Below are 15,452 nucleotides of genomic sequence, written 5' to 3'. Positions count from 1 at the left end.
TTTTGGTAAAGTCTTATTTTGTATTCATATTAAAATCTTTATTCAAAATGTGACACATTAATTTCAATATGCCCTAGATCATATTTTGCCTTTTTGTTCATGTTTAAGAGACATATATCATGATGAGCTTTAATAATCTATTGTCTACCACAGTCATTAATAGCTGGTGCAGGCAGCATAGATCTTTATCCACCACCACAATGTAAATTATCTTTTTATGTCAGTGTTTTTACTTCTGCAGCACACTTTGAATTTCATGGATCCAGGTGTAGAAAGTCAGAAATGCCTCAGAGCGTTCCAAATATAATGATACCTTTTCTCCCTGTGTGTCCCAGTAGAGACCTAATGCAGCTTCAGTTACATCATACGTGGCAATATATCAGCACTACAAGATTTATTGTGGTGTGATAATTTCTTCTTACACATTCTGACAGACGGACCGTCTCACTGCTATTTTCCACTAAACGCGTCTATGCTGCGTTCCTGCTGCGTCATGGTTTTGTTCCGTCCTCCTCCACGCGCCATTCCACACCGGGAGCGTTTCAAAAGCAGAACATCTTGCTGCCCGACTCGCAGATTACAATGTCTCTACAATTTATTAAGCTAGTATGTACCTTCCACTCCAAGCACTTCTGCAATTAGAGTCCATGCATTCTGTTTTCTGGCGTTGTCCTGTGGTGTTTGTTATGTTTTAGGTGCAAGTGACTGAAGGCTTCTACATCTGATAAGAAGCATACATCCTGCATTGCCATTGGAATACTGGCCACAGATATGAAGGGCAGACAAACACTGCCTAGTGTGTAGGAGCAGAGGAATGCTCTATGCCTACTCCCTGGACACATTTTTATCTGATTGAAAGCACACGGAGGCCCATGCATTTATGTATTTAGGCTTTCTGATACAAGCTGGTTAAGCCTGAGGTTAAATCTCCAACACAGCTGCAGCAGAGTGACTCAAGTTCAAGAGGTCATCCGGACAAACCCAGGAAAACTTTGTGGTGACGGTTTTCTAGCAGTCCATATGTCTTTGTGTTTCTGGACAGAGCAGAGGCATGCTCGTTGTTATTCGCTACAGTCATGTGTATTTTTGGGTGTGAAGGAAATGTGGCTGATGTAAGAAAAACTGTGTAATGACACCCTTGTGGTTTACTGATCCTACCCAAGGTCCTCCATGTGTTGGCTATAACCATAGAGTCCCACCTTTACATGACCTCACTATGCTCACACAACTCATCCTTCTACCACCATGAATACATAAATATTGTACACATGAGGAACATAAGTACAATGGATTATGCTCTTACAATGTCTTGATTCCAGCTCAGTGTGGGAACAGGAGGCGGGTACGTCTTAATGCTCCGCTGTCTGCTAAATTCTGCATGTCTCTTAAAAATCCTGTGTGGTAAATGTAGACCTCCCATAAAACAAGGCTTCCAGACAAGGGTGGCCACCTCAGCTCTACCTCTTCACAAACCTCCCACAATGCATTAAAAAGTCCAATAAACAGGGCTGCTGGCAGACAAAGAGTGGGGAATGTCCAGGGAGTAGATAGAGGATGGTGATAGGTGATGGAAGCAGTCAGACACAGCCGTTAGATTTGTCAGACGATTAGTTCTGTTTAATGTAACATTCAATATTGCTTTTTTAGAGAGCTGGGAGGAGAAAGTCAGAAGGGGGAGATATTTGTGACACTTATGAATAGGAGAGCTGAAGCCTGCACATCACGGGCCCGTTTCAAGAAAGAGGTTTAATAAACTTTGAGTTTAACCCTGAACTCTGAGTTGATTTACCCTAAGATGTGAAACTCTGAGTTTTTGGTTCCTGAACAGCTGATTTGAGTTGGTTCAATCAACTCAGAGTAGGTTGACTCAGAGTTATTTACTAAATCTTCTTTCTGAAACGGGCCCCTGATAAGGGAAGGTCTCAAACAAAGCACCAAACATAAGAACAATAGAGAGTAGCAGGGCTTTGGAAAGGATGGGGCCCCAGAGAGGGGCGGCTGAAAAGCCCACAGTGTAATAGGATAGAGAGAGAGGGAGGCAACCAGCGCCATGCTGACAGCACCACTCTGAAAACAGCACAGCAAATGTGTTTTGCCATCATTTTTCACCAGTTCACAGATCAGCTGCTACATTTTTCCAAAATCTAGAAATTGCACCATCAAAATCTTGGGGGACAATGCTTTATAAACGATGAATGAAATCAGATTTCCAATATGTCAGCTCTATCTCAAACAAAACTCCAGCCCCCTCCATTAAATAATTCATACAGTAAATTCAATACAGTGTGCCTTTGGATGGTGGGACTGCATTTGGATGGAAGCTACACAGGCTACAACCATCATAGGTCATTTTAAAGCAAATGCCCTGGCTTGAGCTAACCCCATTGTTATACTTTGTCAGCCTTTTGACAACATCTTTCTAGTGATTTTTTTTTACTTTGAAAGTTGACCAACCTAATGGACTGTCAGTTTTGGGCTACTATGTCTCATTTGTTGGAGGGTGTACAGGTTCTGCCTGGCTTCAGGGCCTCTGAATGACCTACCTTCATTGCCTGCGTTCTTTAGAGGATCCAGTCTTTGCATCCCAGCGTACAACATTAGATGACAACAGCTTAGGTCTTTATTATTGCATGTGACCCATCCAAACTGTTGGTTAAAAAAGTTGTCATCTATTATTCTTTGCACATTGACACAAGTTTTGTTTCACAATCCCAAAAAATAAATGTTTTTTATATACAGTGTAGCAACATAGGACAGGTTCAAATAATGACAAAAGCCTTTTCCTATGGTGTTTTACTTTGTGCAGACCCCCCTCGTTCTGGTTGGAGGCAACAAAAAATTATCCCTGCAGCCAAGACGATGATTTATAGCACATCTAACGTGTCATGTCAGAGAGGCTGATATTGTTTTCGCTTATTTTTTAATCGTCATGTGAGCCAGAGCCGCGTTGTGTGAATAGGCTCTTTTTTGGAACCTCTACTGAATACCCTATGATTGTTATTGTTCAAAGTTTTACATCTATTTGTCTTCTTTCATCTACTTTAAGTGATGTTTTTAAAGGAGAATTACGGTCGATTTTAACTAGTAGCTCTGTTGATTGTAAATTTGGAGTGTTGTCAGTAGCGAGAAAAATGAAAACAATCGGTGTTGCCTACACCGAGTTATCCTCCTGCGAGATTTTGCCCCCAACATGCTCAAACAGGGCAAGTTTTAAACTTGTTTTTAGCCTCTAATCATGCTCTAGATGTCATTAAAAGTGCCGAGCCATGTGCAGTTATTCCTTCCAAGTGAACACAGTGAATTTGACTGCAGTAGATGTGACACAAATGTGTTAAAGGTGTGTTTATTCAGCCAGTGCACATCCCTCTGTTTATTTCCTGTTTTCCGGTGAAGTACACACTAGTCGATACACGCCTTTCTGTCACATATACTGCAGTAATGATATTTTGAGCATGTTTAAAGGCTAAAAACAAGTTTCAAATGTGCCCTGTTCAAGCCTGTTGGGTGCAAAATCTTGCAAGAGGATAACTCATTTTCCTCGCTACTGACAGCACTCCAAATTTGAAAAACATCCTAGCTACTTGTTGAAAACAACTGGAATTCTCCTTTAAGCAGCAATCCCCTGTTTGAAAAAGACAAAGTTGAGAAAAAACAGGAAAAAAGCTGATTCTGATTCTGATGCACACAAGTGACAGTTTTAATTTGAGTCTTTGTTGTGTAATAACACAGCACTTCCAACTGTACTGAGAAATTTAAGGTGGCTAATTGAAAAATGTTTAGAATCAGAGTGAGATCAATGTACTTCATGAGCATGTTGTTTCATACTCTCTGAGTTCTGCAGTACATGGAATACCCCATTGGAAGAATGGTACTCTTTGAACTTTGGGAGAACATTAGTGCAGGAATGTGGATTATTAGTGTTTGAAGCTGGTTGTACAAAAAATGCAGCCCACTGTATGATTTCTGGCTTACGAAAGCTTGTACCATTTGAAAGCGAGTTCATGGAAATTAATCAACAATCAAAAGCATCTCCCCCCTTACACACTAACAGGTGTATTGTCATATCTAGAGTTTTTGTATGGCCTGTATTCTCTGTAAACTGTGAAAAAAAACATGGTATTCTATTTTTGCCATATCAAATCTTTGTTATAGTTATTTTGTGTCTCATTTTTTTGTATATGTGTGCAAACCAATAAAACCAAACTAAAACCAATAAAAAAGATACAAGTATGGGTGGGCAAAAAAGTATGCAAAAGTGTCCTGATATAGAACAATAAAAGACAAGATAGAAGCAAATGTTGTTTTCTACATTGCCTCACATGAGAGTGGTATATAGCAACATACCACGAGAAAAAAAAAGCTATGCCTTAAAGGTCGGCCTTAAAAGATGAAATTGTAATCAGTAGCAAAAGCAGTGCTGGCAGGGGTTGATAAGTTAAAGAGGTTATACAAACATGTCATTTTTTAGCAACTAACACAGAAGGTCTTTTTTTGTTGTATTTTATATTATAGAGTATATTTTGCCCATGTAGAAATTATGACTTGAGCTGTTGCTGTACTAACACTTTCAAGCCAACGTGTGCCTCACATGACTGTGAAACATGTGGTCCCATTCTGCGGCTATTTTTTCTACAAATGGCTGGTTGGAGTTGGCGGCCATTTGTTACACCACAAGGGTGAAGAAAGATAAATCTCTTAGAAATTTTGGTTTCTGCCTGATCTGGTGGTGAAGCTAAAAAATGAGCCATAACCATGACAAGAAGGTATAGAGCATTTTGATTAGCATACATGTGGATGTCATATGTTGTACAACAGTACAAAATTGTTGCAGAAATCCACCATCTGTGATCAAAATGAAGTAGACCACTACTCTATCAAAAACTGACATCAGCAGGTGTCAGATACATTAGCAATCCCTTAGCTATCTTGGGTAGAATTGACATGTATTTTTTTTATAAGGGGGGAGTTGTTTTAAACATACTGTACATTTTTCAAAGTGTACGTGTTAACATACAGTGATAAAGAACTATTTTGACATTGTGGGAAATACACTTATTAATTTTGTACCAAGAGTTAGATAAGAAGATGCACCGTCGACATGCGTCAGCCTTCGTTGACCGTTGTCGGCCGCTGTCTGCCGAACAGCCAGTTCATCTGAACGCGAATGAGCAAATAAACGACTGTGAGACACGCATGTGCAGAACGTATGTGGTACATGGTCCGTGTGGTGTGTCCGAGTGCTAACTTTTGATCAAGTTTGTCTTTCAGCAAGATCATGGAAAAAACTACTGCCTCTATTTAAAACTTAGTGTTAGGGTGTAGCACAGGCCAAGCAAGACCACTTTAGATTTTGGAGCAGATACAAATTACGGGGCGGAAGTTTTGTTTTCCTTTAGTTAACTTTGCAAAATATTTGTGCTGCATTCATGTGGTTTCAGAATAATCTGAAAATGTTGGTCCTGAAATTCACATTGCATGCCTTACACACTTAGAATGCTCCTGTACTTTAATATACTAGATTACTGCACAGTTGCTTGTACATAAATATTTCTTGGCCATTACAAGGAAGGCCCCCTCACAGAGTAGTCTATCGGCAGCAGACGGACCTTATCAGTTGTAGTGTTATCTGATGAAGGGGCCCCAAAGCCATGCCATCAGGCTTGGTAGTGGCAGAGGAGGCTCATGGGAGGTGAAGGAGAAAAACGAGAAAGGTGGGGGTGTTCCGCTCCATTAAAAGCTGCAGAGGGAGGTACATATATCCACCGTGAAGGCTGCCGCCCTCTTTTTGCCTGTAAAACTCTAAAAACTAGAAATACAACACAGATAGCTTTAAATATTTTAACATACACAAATACACACATGTCTAAGACTAGGAAATACTGATCGAAAGAAAGATTGATAAATACTGTTGTACAAATGACACAAATGTGTTCCAAATGGGACATAGTGTATTAATGTTAGTGAGTCACTGGGAGTCTGATTGAAGGTGGGAGTTGGGACACTATTTTGTAGTTGTTGGACTGAGGTGAAGCAGAAACCTGGAAGAAATAAGGAGATTGAGACTAGATCTTATTTTCTGTGGCAAGGGCTTCTCCACTTCTGTGTTTTGTCAACTCAACATCACTAGAACTCTAAAAGACCTTTCGAGGTCAGTGTTCCCCAGACACTCACTTAGATTCCTAAGTGTAACTAAATCACCCCAAAGGTCATGTGCATCTATCAACCTTAAGATATATGTTCTTTTTATTGCCCATGAAAATCATTAGCATTTCCTCCCCTGCTGTCTTCTGTTCTGTTGTACAAACATCCATACCAATTCATTTCTCCACAATCAGAGAGCCCGGCCTGATTCACAGTGAGTAGCTCAAATAGCCATGCAGCAGAGACAAACTCCATGCGCAGATCGAGAGTCATAAACACCGAGGACCATGGGCTCTTTGTTCTCGATTCAAAGGACCCCTGTCACTTCCTTTCTCTCTTCCAGTAAGTCCCTGCACAGTTCCTGTCAGTCTGGTTCAGTTATTCTAAAAATGTTTTCAGAGGCAATAGGCCTGAACTTCCTTCAGGAATCACACATGAAAAGAAAAAGACACCATTGTTTTGTTTTGAAAGAAAAGAAGAAAAAGTATGCATTGTTAAAAACCACATTTGTACCAAAAATGTGTTCTGGCTTTTTCATTGTTGCATGTTCATGTAACACATTACCAGACATAATGTCCGCATGTCGATGATGCGTTCGGTGTTCAGCTAAGCCTCTGGAAAGGTGTGATTGAATACTATTTGAGATATGACATGTAAGAAAACCAGGTTCAACTTCCTTGTGTGTTATTTGGCCAATAAAGGTGATTATGATTCTGATAGTCAAATCTAGTTGCTCATTTACATTACAATTCCATTACTTCAGTAGTCTATATCCTCGACGTTCCACTTCCGGGATTGTTCCGGTGCCGCAGGAAATTCCGCCAGATGCATGTACAGTATATTTGCCGATTTGGGTTGGAATTTTAAACTCTGGGGGATTCATGAGGACTATGGTTGACTCCTCCTTAGATCTCTGCAGGGTAAATTGAGACAGATAGCAAGACTATCTGTCTAATCTGAGTTTTCTCTAGCATGACTATTTTACAGCTACTCCGTGCAGAGCTTGACAATTGGGATTGGTTCAAAGTAATTCCAATAAATCAGAGCATGTTTTTCTCCCATCCCAGAATGCTGCGTAGACTAGCCAGACCCTCCTCCGCTCCGCAGAGTGTGGACGGTCTGAAAAAGACAGACTTTTGCAGTAACAGAGCAGAGCTGAACACTGACAGTTAAAGATGGATGTGAAAAACCTTGTGTGGAGTAGCTAACCTATAGGAATTACTTGATTAACAAATGATACTGTAAAAGTGGAAGCACTTGTACCCAGATAGCAAGAGATGTGCAGAGTATTGGCTCACCATCTGCCTTATGTAGGTATATTGCTCAGACCTGCAAGGTCTAGAGCTGCTCAACATGCTGCTCAAAACATGAGGATTTAATAATGATGGAGATTTAACACAGTCTCACTGTCTACTTCTGCCTACAGACAGGATTTGTGGGTAATATTTTAACTTTTCAACAATTATCGCCCAAGCTGCAAAGTTCTGATTTAGTAGTGATCTACTGGCTGTCCAGAAACATAAAGCTATCATTTCTCATACAGTAACACAGTCCTGTTCATCTGGCTTTTCTGTGTCTGGAAGGCATCAGGGAAAGTGTAGCAGAAGTGACTTTATCTGACAAAGTGAATGGGGAACACTTTTAACAAGACAAGCTCTGCTCTTACAGTATATGAGCAGTCAGCATAGAGTGCGGCTCTGACTGTGATTAAAGATGATGGATATCATTAAAAAAATAATGAGCCTGTTCCACGTATGCTCCTCATCCTTACATTAATAGGCTTATGAGCTGACAGCAATGTACTGAATGCTTCTGCATGATGATTCGAGCAAAAAAACATCAGCTGACTGGAGATTGGATGTTACACTGGCAGCCAAGGGCTCTTCTTCATGGTTCACCGCTAAGTCCAGACTAAACAAGCCTATATTCCAGAGAGAACAACATACAGTGTATAGTAGAGACAGTTTATTGTGGAATGTACAGTACTTGTGCACAAAAAGAAAAATCACAAACACACACAGGCACACACACACACACACACACAAACACACGCACACACACATAGAGGTTGTTGCTGTAGTGGATGGTAGACCACAGGGTGTAGGCGGACAGCCAGTGAGTCAAAATGAGGCCCAAAGTAACCACTCTGAAATGAACGCTTTAGAGGACAGCCAAGCCACTACATAAAACACACAGACACACACGGAGAACTAGTGAGAGGAGAAGAGACACTGAATCCAAACAGTTGTTGGCGATGGTGTGTGTGTGGACTAAAAGTCCTTTCAGGAAAAAAGTTTGGAAAGACAGCAATTTCTCTTGACCACTCCACTTTCCAATTTGTTTGGAAAGACTTTGAGGAAAAGTGTTTTGAGAAAAAGAGTGAAGAAAACAATGTGGTCAAAGCCAAAAACCAAACTCTAGGTCAACAAAGTGATGAGAACAGACAGGGAACTGATGTTGTAATTGTGCTCCTATTTTAGTCTAAGTGTCATGATAGGAAATAGTTCAGTGAAATCAAACATACTAAGAGCAGGAGGTCATTTTAGATTTAAGCTACTTCTCAAGACCTTTTTTAATGCTGGAATGTTGAAACTTTTCTTTCCATGAGACATTTATCATCTGACAGTTTCCACCAAATCTTTGCATACAACTACGGCGATTGGTGTCTTTCAGTAAACCTGACACCACCTAAAAGTGGCTGCCGTGATGACTTGAAATGTAATGTCACTGAAAAATACATAAACACAACTTGGCAGCTTCACCTGCACAGTAACAGTTGTCTTAGCCAGCAGGGGTACCACGCACATCTAGGAGCAGTTTCTCAGGTCCAAACAAGGATTTATTTCTATATGAGAGGATTATTAAGTTTGTTGACAAGAATTACACTGACTCATTGTTCAGGAAACATGCCATTAATATAATGATGATACAAAAATGTCTTTCTTCAGCAAAAAATACTTTCTTAAATTTGTTGTTGATAGATGCATTACATGTAAAGCTATAGAAATACCACCACTGCAGATGCAGTGTGTCTGTCTGAGCACATCTCTCCCACAATCTGTGAGGGAGAATTGTGTTTGTCAAAAAGCTTTCATGCCATTCCAGAAAGTTCAGGTTTTGTGCTGTCTGCAGTCCGAGAGCTCCTCGAACTGTGAGGTCAGTGGGAGGAAAAGGTGGTTCAGGGTTGGAGCCAAAGCCAGATACAGGCCAGAGGCCAGAACATTATGAAACACACAAACACACAGCTGTGTGTGGACAGCCTCCCACTGTTCTTGCCGATCCACCACAACAGCCCACTAATCCCTCTTAGATCTGCTCATCAGGGCCAGACAGTGCCCATCCAGTGGTGCTGCTGCATCTGGTGGAACTAAACAATGAAATAATCTTGCCTTACAGCCACAGCAGAATAGAGCAGGGGGCCCATGAGCTGGGAGTCCTGAGGCCCCTCCCCGGATCCCCTACCACTCTTCTCTGTCCTACTGAGAAAGAAAAAACATAGAAAAGGTGTTGTGAGGACATATTGACCTCAACCACATGTGTATAAGATTGGATTTGATTTGAAACAGATTTGATAAGAACAGATTTCAAACAGATTTGATAATCTGAAGTGAGGATAATGTTCAAATTAGAAATATCTATCAAGGTAAACCAATGCCTTAATATATTTGTGTGTCCAAGTTATGTTTGTTTACATATTTGTTATAAAAAGTAGAAAACAATAAAGGGCAACACAAAGCAACCAGACTCTTATGCAATAAACCAGTACATTTTTGACAAGATTAGGTGCAAGAGGATTTGCATGGCTGCCCCAGACTCTAAAAACTAAAAGCCAATAGTTGAATTTGAAGATTGAAGATTGTGTTTATCGGCACACAATAACAACATTATTCCCTTTTCCCCCTATAATAGTAATGACTTCATATAATAAAATCATATTTGACTACTGACAAGTTTTCACATATGTTTAAAAAAAGTTCCTAACCCATAGCTGTGGGATCTTCAAGTTTTCTTTAAGAATATATGACCAGTGTCTGCAGGACACAGGTCTCTTCTTGTATGCTTATACACTTTTTTTCTCAGTATGATCAACAGATATGTAGTAGCAAAACAATTCCTGATATGTACCTTTCACACAGACAGCAAAAAAACCACCAACAGAGAGATGTTTTGTTACCACTAATCAGCAACTTAGAAACGCAGGCCCACATGGAATTCCATTGACACCTCCATAGATAATCCACAGATTTTAAACAAATAAAAAATATATCTCATAAAACTCAGAATGGTAACACATCTCTAACCCAAGCAACAACACTAAACTTAGCTAAATGCTTCACTCAATTTTCACTCTGGATCACAGCTGAGAATTATGAAAAGAAATCTCTAGATTCCATCTGGGTCTGCTTAAAAGCCACCCAAAACATATGAACAACACTCCAAATAATATAAGTGCTTCTAGATTGTCCAAAAATCACAGTGATGACCGATTTGCCAAGGGGAGACAAAGCACATGATCAGGAAGCTATTTAATCACTCACATTCCTCGTGGAGGTTACCCCAATCTTGTATTGTATATCATTGCATTCACACGAAAAGCTTCATGCAAGCTGACATGATTAGGACTCTTATTCTGTGGCAAAAGGCAACAAATAAATTTCCCTTGAGAAACAGAGAAAATCCAAGGAACGTGCCATAAAACTACTGTTCAAGCATACGGCTGAGGTGGATGTTATTGAAAAGGATACATTACAAGGTTGACCTAAGATCACGGCTCATTCCTTCACTGGGGACAAGCTAACAGCAGAGCAGTGGGTGGACACAGCTGTCTGCATGTTTTTTTCTTTTTTCCTGCACTTGAGCACCACGTCAGTTACTTTTCATCCTCCCTTTAAACACGCCCATTACCAAAACATGAACAGTCCTCTTTACTTACTTCAGGAATGTTACAAAGCTATGCAGGCCTCTCTGCATCCATGCACTGCAGGAGATACTATCTACATGCTGATGTGTGCAGGGTCAGGGTTACTCATGAATTAAGCAATAATACAACTTCACAATGTTTTTGTAGAATAGAAAACCAAAGGAAGCCCCTTGAGTTAGTAAGTAAAAAGTGAGTTTATTCACATAGCCCTTTGTGAGCAAACATCCTGAACTGCTTTCACAATACTAATAAAATTTAGATATTACAGATATTAAAACCAATGCATTAAGTGATAGATTTTAGACTAAAGAGACAAACCAACACACCTCAGTCAGAACATCTACATGACCTAGGTGAGCCTGATGTGGCTCAGAATGAGTTCAGGAAGTATAGAGTGGGTTGCCCACATATCACTATGTAAATGCAGTCTTTTTACCTACAAGGCATAACAGTAGTATAAGTCAAAAACCACTTATTTGACATACTGTTAAAGACCTTGTCAAAAAGGTACCTCGGAACTGACCTTACCAATGCAGAAAAAAAGACCAAATACATTGTTCCAATTTAATGAAATAGCTTCTGTGGGCACAAACAAACTTGTGTTGTCCTGCATTAAGTTGGAGAAAACCCATCTTTGCCCCTCAACATGTCATGTAAATCTGTGTGTAATGAATAAATGGATATCATGGTATAGTAGTGATTAAATATACAATACTTTATAAAAGTCTAACTTATCTGCAGAAGGGTTGGTAAGAAAAAGGTAAACTGAAAGGAGCCCAAGGGGGAAACCTGATTCACACCTCAGGGAAAGGCAGTATAATGTGTCCTCTGTAATGGATTCGCTATTGTTAGATGCTACTGAATTGCATTTACACAGAACTGGCATGCATGATCTTGCTCAAGGGAACATGATTTCAAATGGAAATTATAGCATGTCTGAAGATATTATCTTTTATTTCACTAGCCGTTTTTCGAAGTAGAAGAAGTAGCTCCAGTTTAGCAGATGTGCTATTTGCGATCTTCTGCCAAGGCATAATGCTCACTTAAGCATAAACAATAAAGGAGGGCTATGAGCTGGGACAAAGCAAAAAACACAACTGCTCATGACATTATTTGGCTTGCAAAGCCTAAAGGTTATTCATTGTTGGGAAGAAGTAGTGGCAGACATACATATGGGAGGGGAATATCAAAATTCATAATTAATTCTTTTTACAAAGCATCATTTATCCCGGTGGGGAAACACACACACACACACACACACACACACACACGCACACACACACACACACACACAAACACACACACACAAAAACACACACACACACACACACACACACACACACACAAACACACACACACAGCTTAGGAGACTTATGTTGGGTCATTAATCTGAGCTCCACTGCTATTGCAACACCATTATTTTGCCGTTTAAAAAGTGTGCATATCTGTATTCATGTTCACATTTACGTTAGTAGAGAACTGGATGATACACACATGCATTGCCTACACAAACAGGCCTGGTGACACAAACACATCTTGCTACAGAGGAAACCTTTTTCCAGGAAGCTGTCTGACAGGATGACAGACCCCAGTGTGGCGCCGAAATCAGTTGGCAAAACAAAAACAAGCTTCAGGCTTTATCCTGATGTTTACATTATGAACTTGTTTTTGATTATCATGGGAGTATCTAAGCTCTGCTCTCAAGCTGTACATATATCAACATTTTACATAGCAATGCACTTGTTTGTTTTTAGTAGTGTGGGTGTGTGCAAATGCATTAGTCATTGCAATTAAGTCTGCTTTTCAAAGCTTGAAACATGTGTGTTTTAAATTACAACTAAATTATGTGTGATATTTCTATTAAAAGGCAGAAGTCTTTAATGCTGTCTAATTTTATATTAATTAAGCATGCAGGATCCTGCATCAAGCATCTGTGTTGGCTGTAAATGTTGACTTGACAGTGACTTAGAGGAGCTCCTCCACCGCATATTTATCAGCTTCCTCCCTGCCATTTGACAATGAGGAGGCTTCCCAGCCACTGGACGCTGGTGCCTGGTCTGCAGCACACCATAATCCACCACAGACTTAATGAGCTTAATGTGCACTCTCAGGCCTTTGAGCTTAAAGGCATGTGCACTGCATGCACTGTACTGCAGTGTTGCACTGTTTGACTCTGTATGTGTGCATTCTCCACATAAAATGAAATCAAACACACAAGCATTGAGGTGTGTGTGCTGCTGTGATTCATCGTAACTTTCTGACATCATTTTTACATACAGTAACAGCTAGTATCGCAGCAGTTCTCTGTGAGAAAAGACTTAACTTACAGACTTAATCTTATGAAATGCTTCAGAAAGTGGTTTAATGATTATCATTATACTCACATTAAATGTCTGGGACCATCTGGTGCCAAAGTGACTGTGCAAACAGTTGACATGCATCCGGTGCTGACCGAGGCCGAGCGTACTTTCATTTGTAAACAAGCCATATGTCGTCACGCAGTCTAAAGTCTTTAGGGGAAAGTAAATGCAGACCCGAGCCTTACAGTTGTGCTGAGGCTTCCAAGAATAGGAACAGATTTCAGAGCTTGATTGGGGATAAACTGTGATTTAGTCTTGCAACCCGGGGTCCACTCTGCCCCTAACACAAACACTCACTTTCTCTTCTGCTGCAACAAATGACCACATTACAGGCACTGCCACACAAACCATAAATCAACATTTGTTCCTTATTTAAACATAGAACCAATAATTAAATAAGAACTTTTGTCATGTCATTTTACATTAGCAAACAGTACAGTCAGTTTGACTAAGTTTGTAGAACTTTGAAGATTGTATTTGAGGGATTATTGTATTAACACCCAACCTTCACACACAAGTAACTGAGACTGTGATTGACGAACAGTTTGTTATTACTTGAGTATTTATTTCAGATCATCTTATTTGTTTTCTGAAATCAAGCAAAGCACAAATTTCAATCTCCTCTATTGATTGAAAACAGTATTAAATATCTACCATTTAATGTAATTCCATTTGAAATTTGAGATACTGTGTGTTGTGGGTATTCATAATTCAACTCAATATGAATGTTGATGGACTTAAAATGTCTAATAAAACATAAGTGAACACAGTCAATATAATTGCTTGAACAAATCTAATCTCCAGGGTGCTGCTTACGCAGGAATGAGAAACCTGTGTTCCAATGCTGTGTCTCAATTAGTTGAAAAGCAGAGATATAGGACAGAAATCAACCTCGCCAGGAAAAAGAAGGATCTTCATTTTTTCATGTAGACTTAAAATTAAACATCATTTGGCTTTCAAACTGCAAGGCTATTGTCGCTGTTTTGTTTGACTGGCCATACTGAAAGTATTACTTAAAAAAAGTATTTAAAAAAGTATAACTGAAAGGTATGTGCAGTCAAAGCCAACCAAATGTAAAAGTGCTACAGTTTAAACTCACCAAGCAGAACTGAATGAACTACACTCTTTAAGACTGTTAATTGTGTGCTGACTAGACTTGTACATTCAAAGCTCCTAAACCGTCACCGTCATATTGGCCAATTTAACATTTTGTCTTTGATCCTGCAGAGCCTCATCATCATCAACTGTGCATTAGTGAATTGGTGAATATCTCACCGCTCATGTATAGGAAATACTCTTCTTTAACCACGCTTGCTTCTGATTTGGCTCCATCACCGCTGCAGCTGTGGAAAGTGTCGCTTGACATTTAAGAGTCACTCCTGAGATGCAGAACTCCTTCTTGCACAAGTGTTTACTATAGCATATGCAAAAGGAAATATTGTATGTTTCCACTGCACTAATCTCCTATTACTGCCACGTTATGACAACTGATATTTTAAGTCTTTTTGTCCTGTTATCTGAATTTATGCTTTTAGATAATGTGACACATAGTGAATACCTTTATTTCAATTTTACATTCAGACTTCTCTGCTCTTATGTGGCTGATTAGATTCATGATAGCTAATCGGGGAACAGTCTGAGTTACAGTTTTCTGAAGGGCATTCAGTTGTACACTATAATTTCAAAGTCTACCCTTTTGGAATAACACATTTTCATATCTGACGAGGACAAGGCCGACGACTGAATCTAATAGACTGAACAGAACTCTGATTATGCTAACTCTTGAATATAAGATCAGTGAAATGTGCTGCACTTGAATGATTCCCTTTCAATATTTTAGAAGTGGCACAAGAGACTTATGTTAAGCACCCTCAAAAATGCTTGAGTGTGCTCACTGAGCCATATTAAGGCATTTTGTTTTGAAACAGTGCATTCCATAAACCGTTCATTATGTTTTTCTTTCCTATTGCTGGCCTAGAACTAATCCAATACTTGCAGGAAGAGCTAAAAGTGCACTGATACATTTAGAG

Source organism: Etheostoma cragini, chromosome 15 (genome assembly GCF_013103735.1).
Source record: "Etheostoma cragini isolate CJK2018 chromosome 15, CSU_Ecrag_1.0, whole genome shotgun sequence".
NCBI lineage: Eukaryota > Metazoa > Chordata > Actinopteri > Perciformes > Percidae > Etheostoma > Etheostoma cragini.
The sequence above is the reverse complement of the archived record's forward strand: the minus strand, read 5'-3'. Positions refer to the sequence as shown.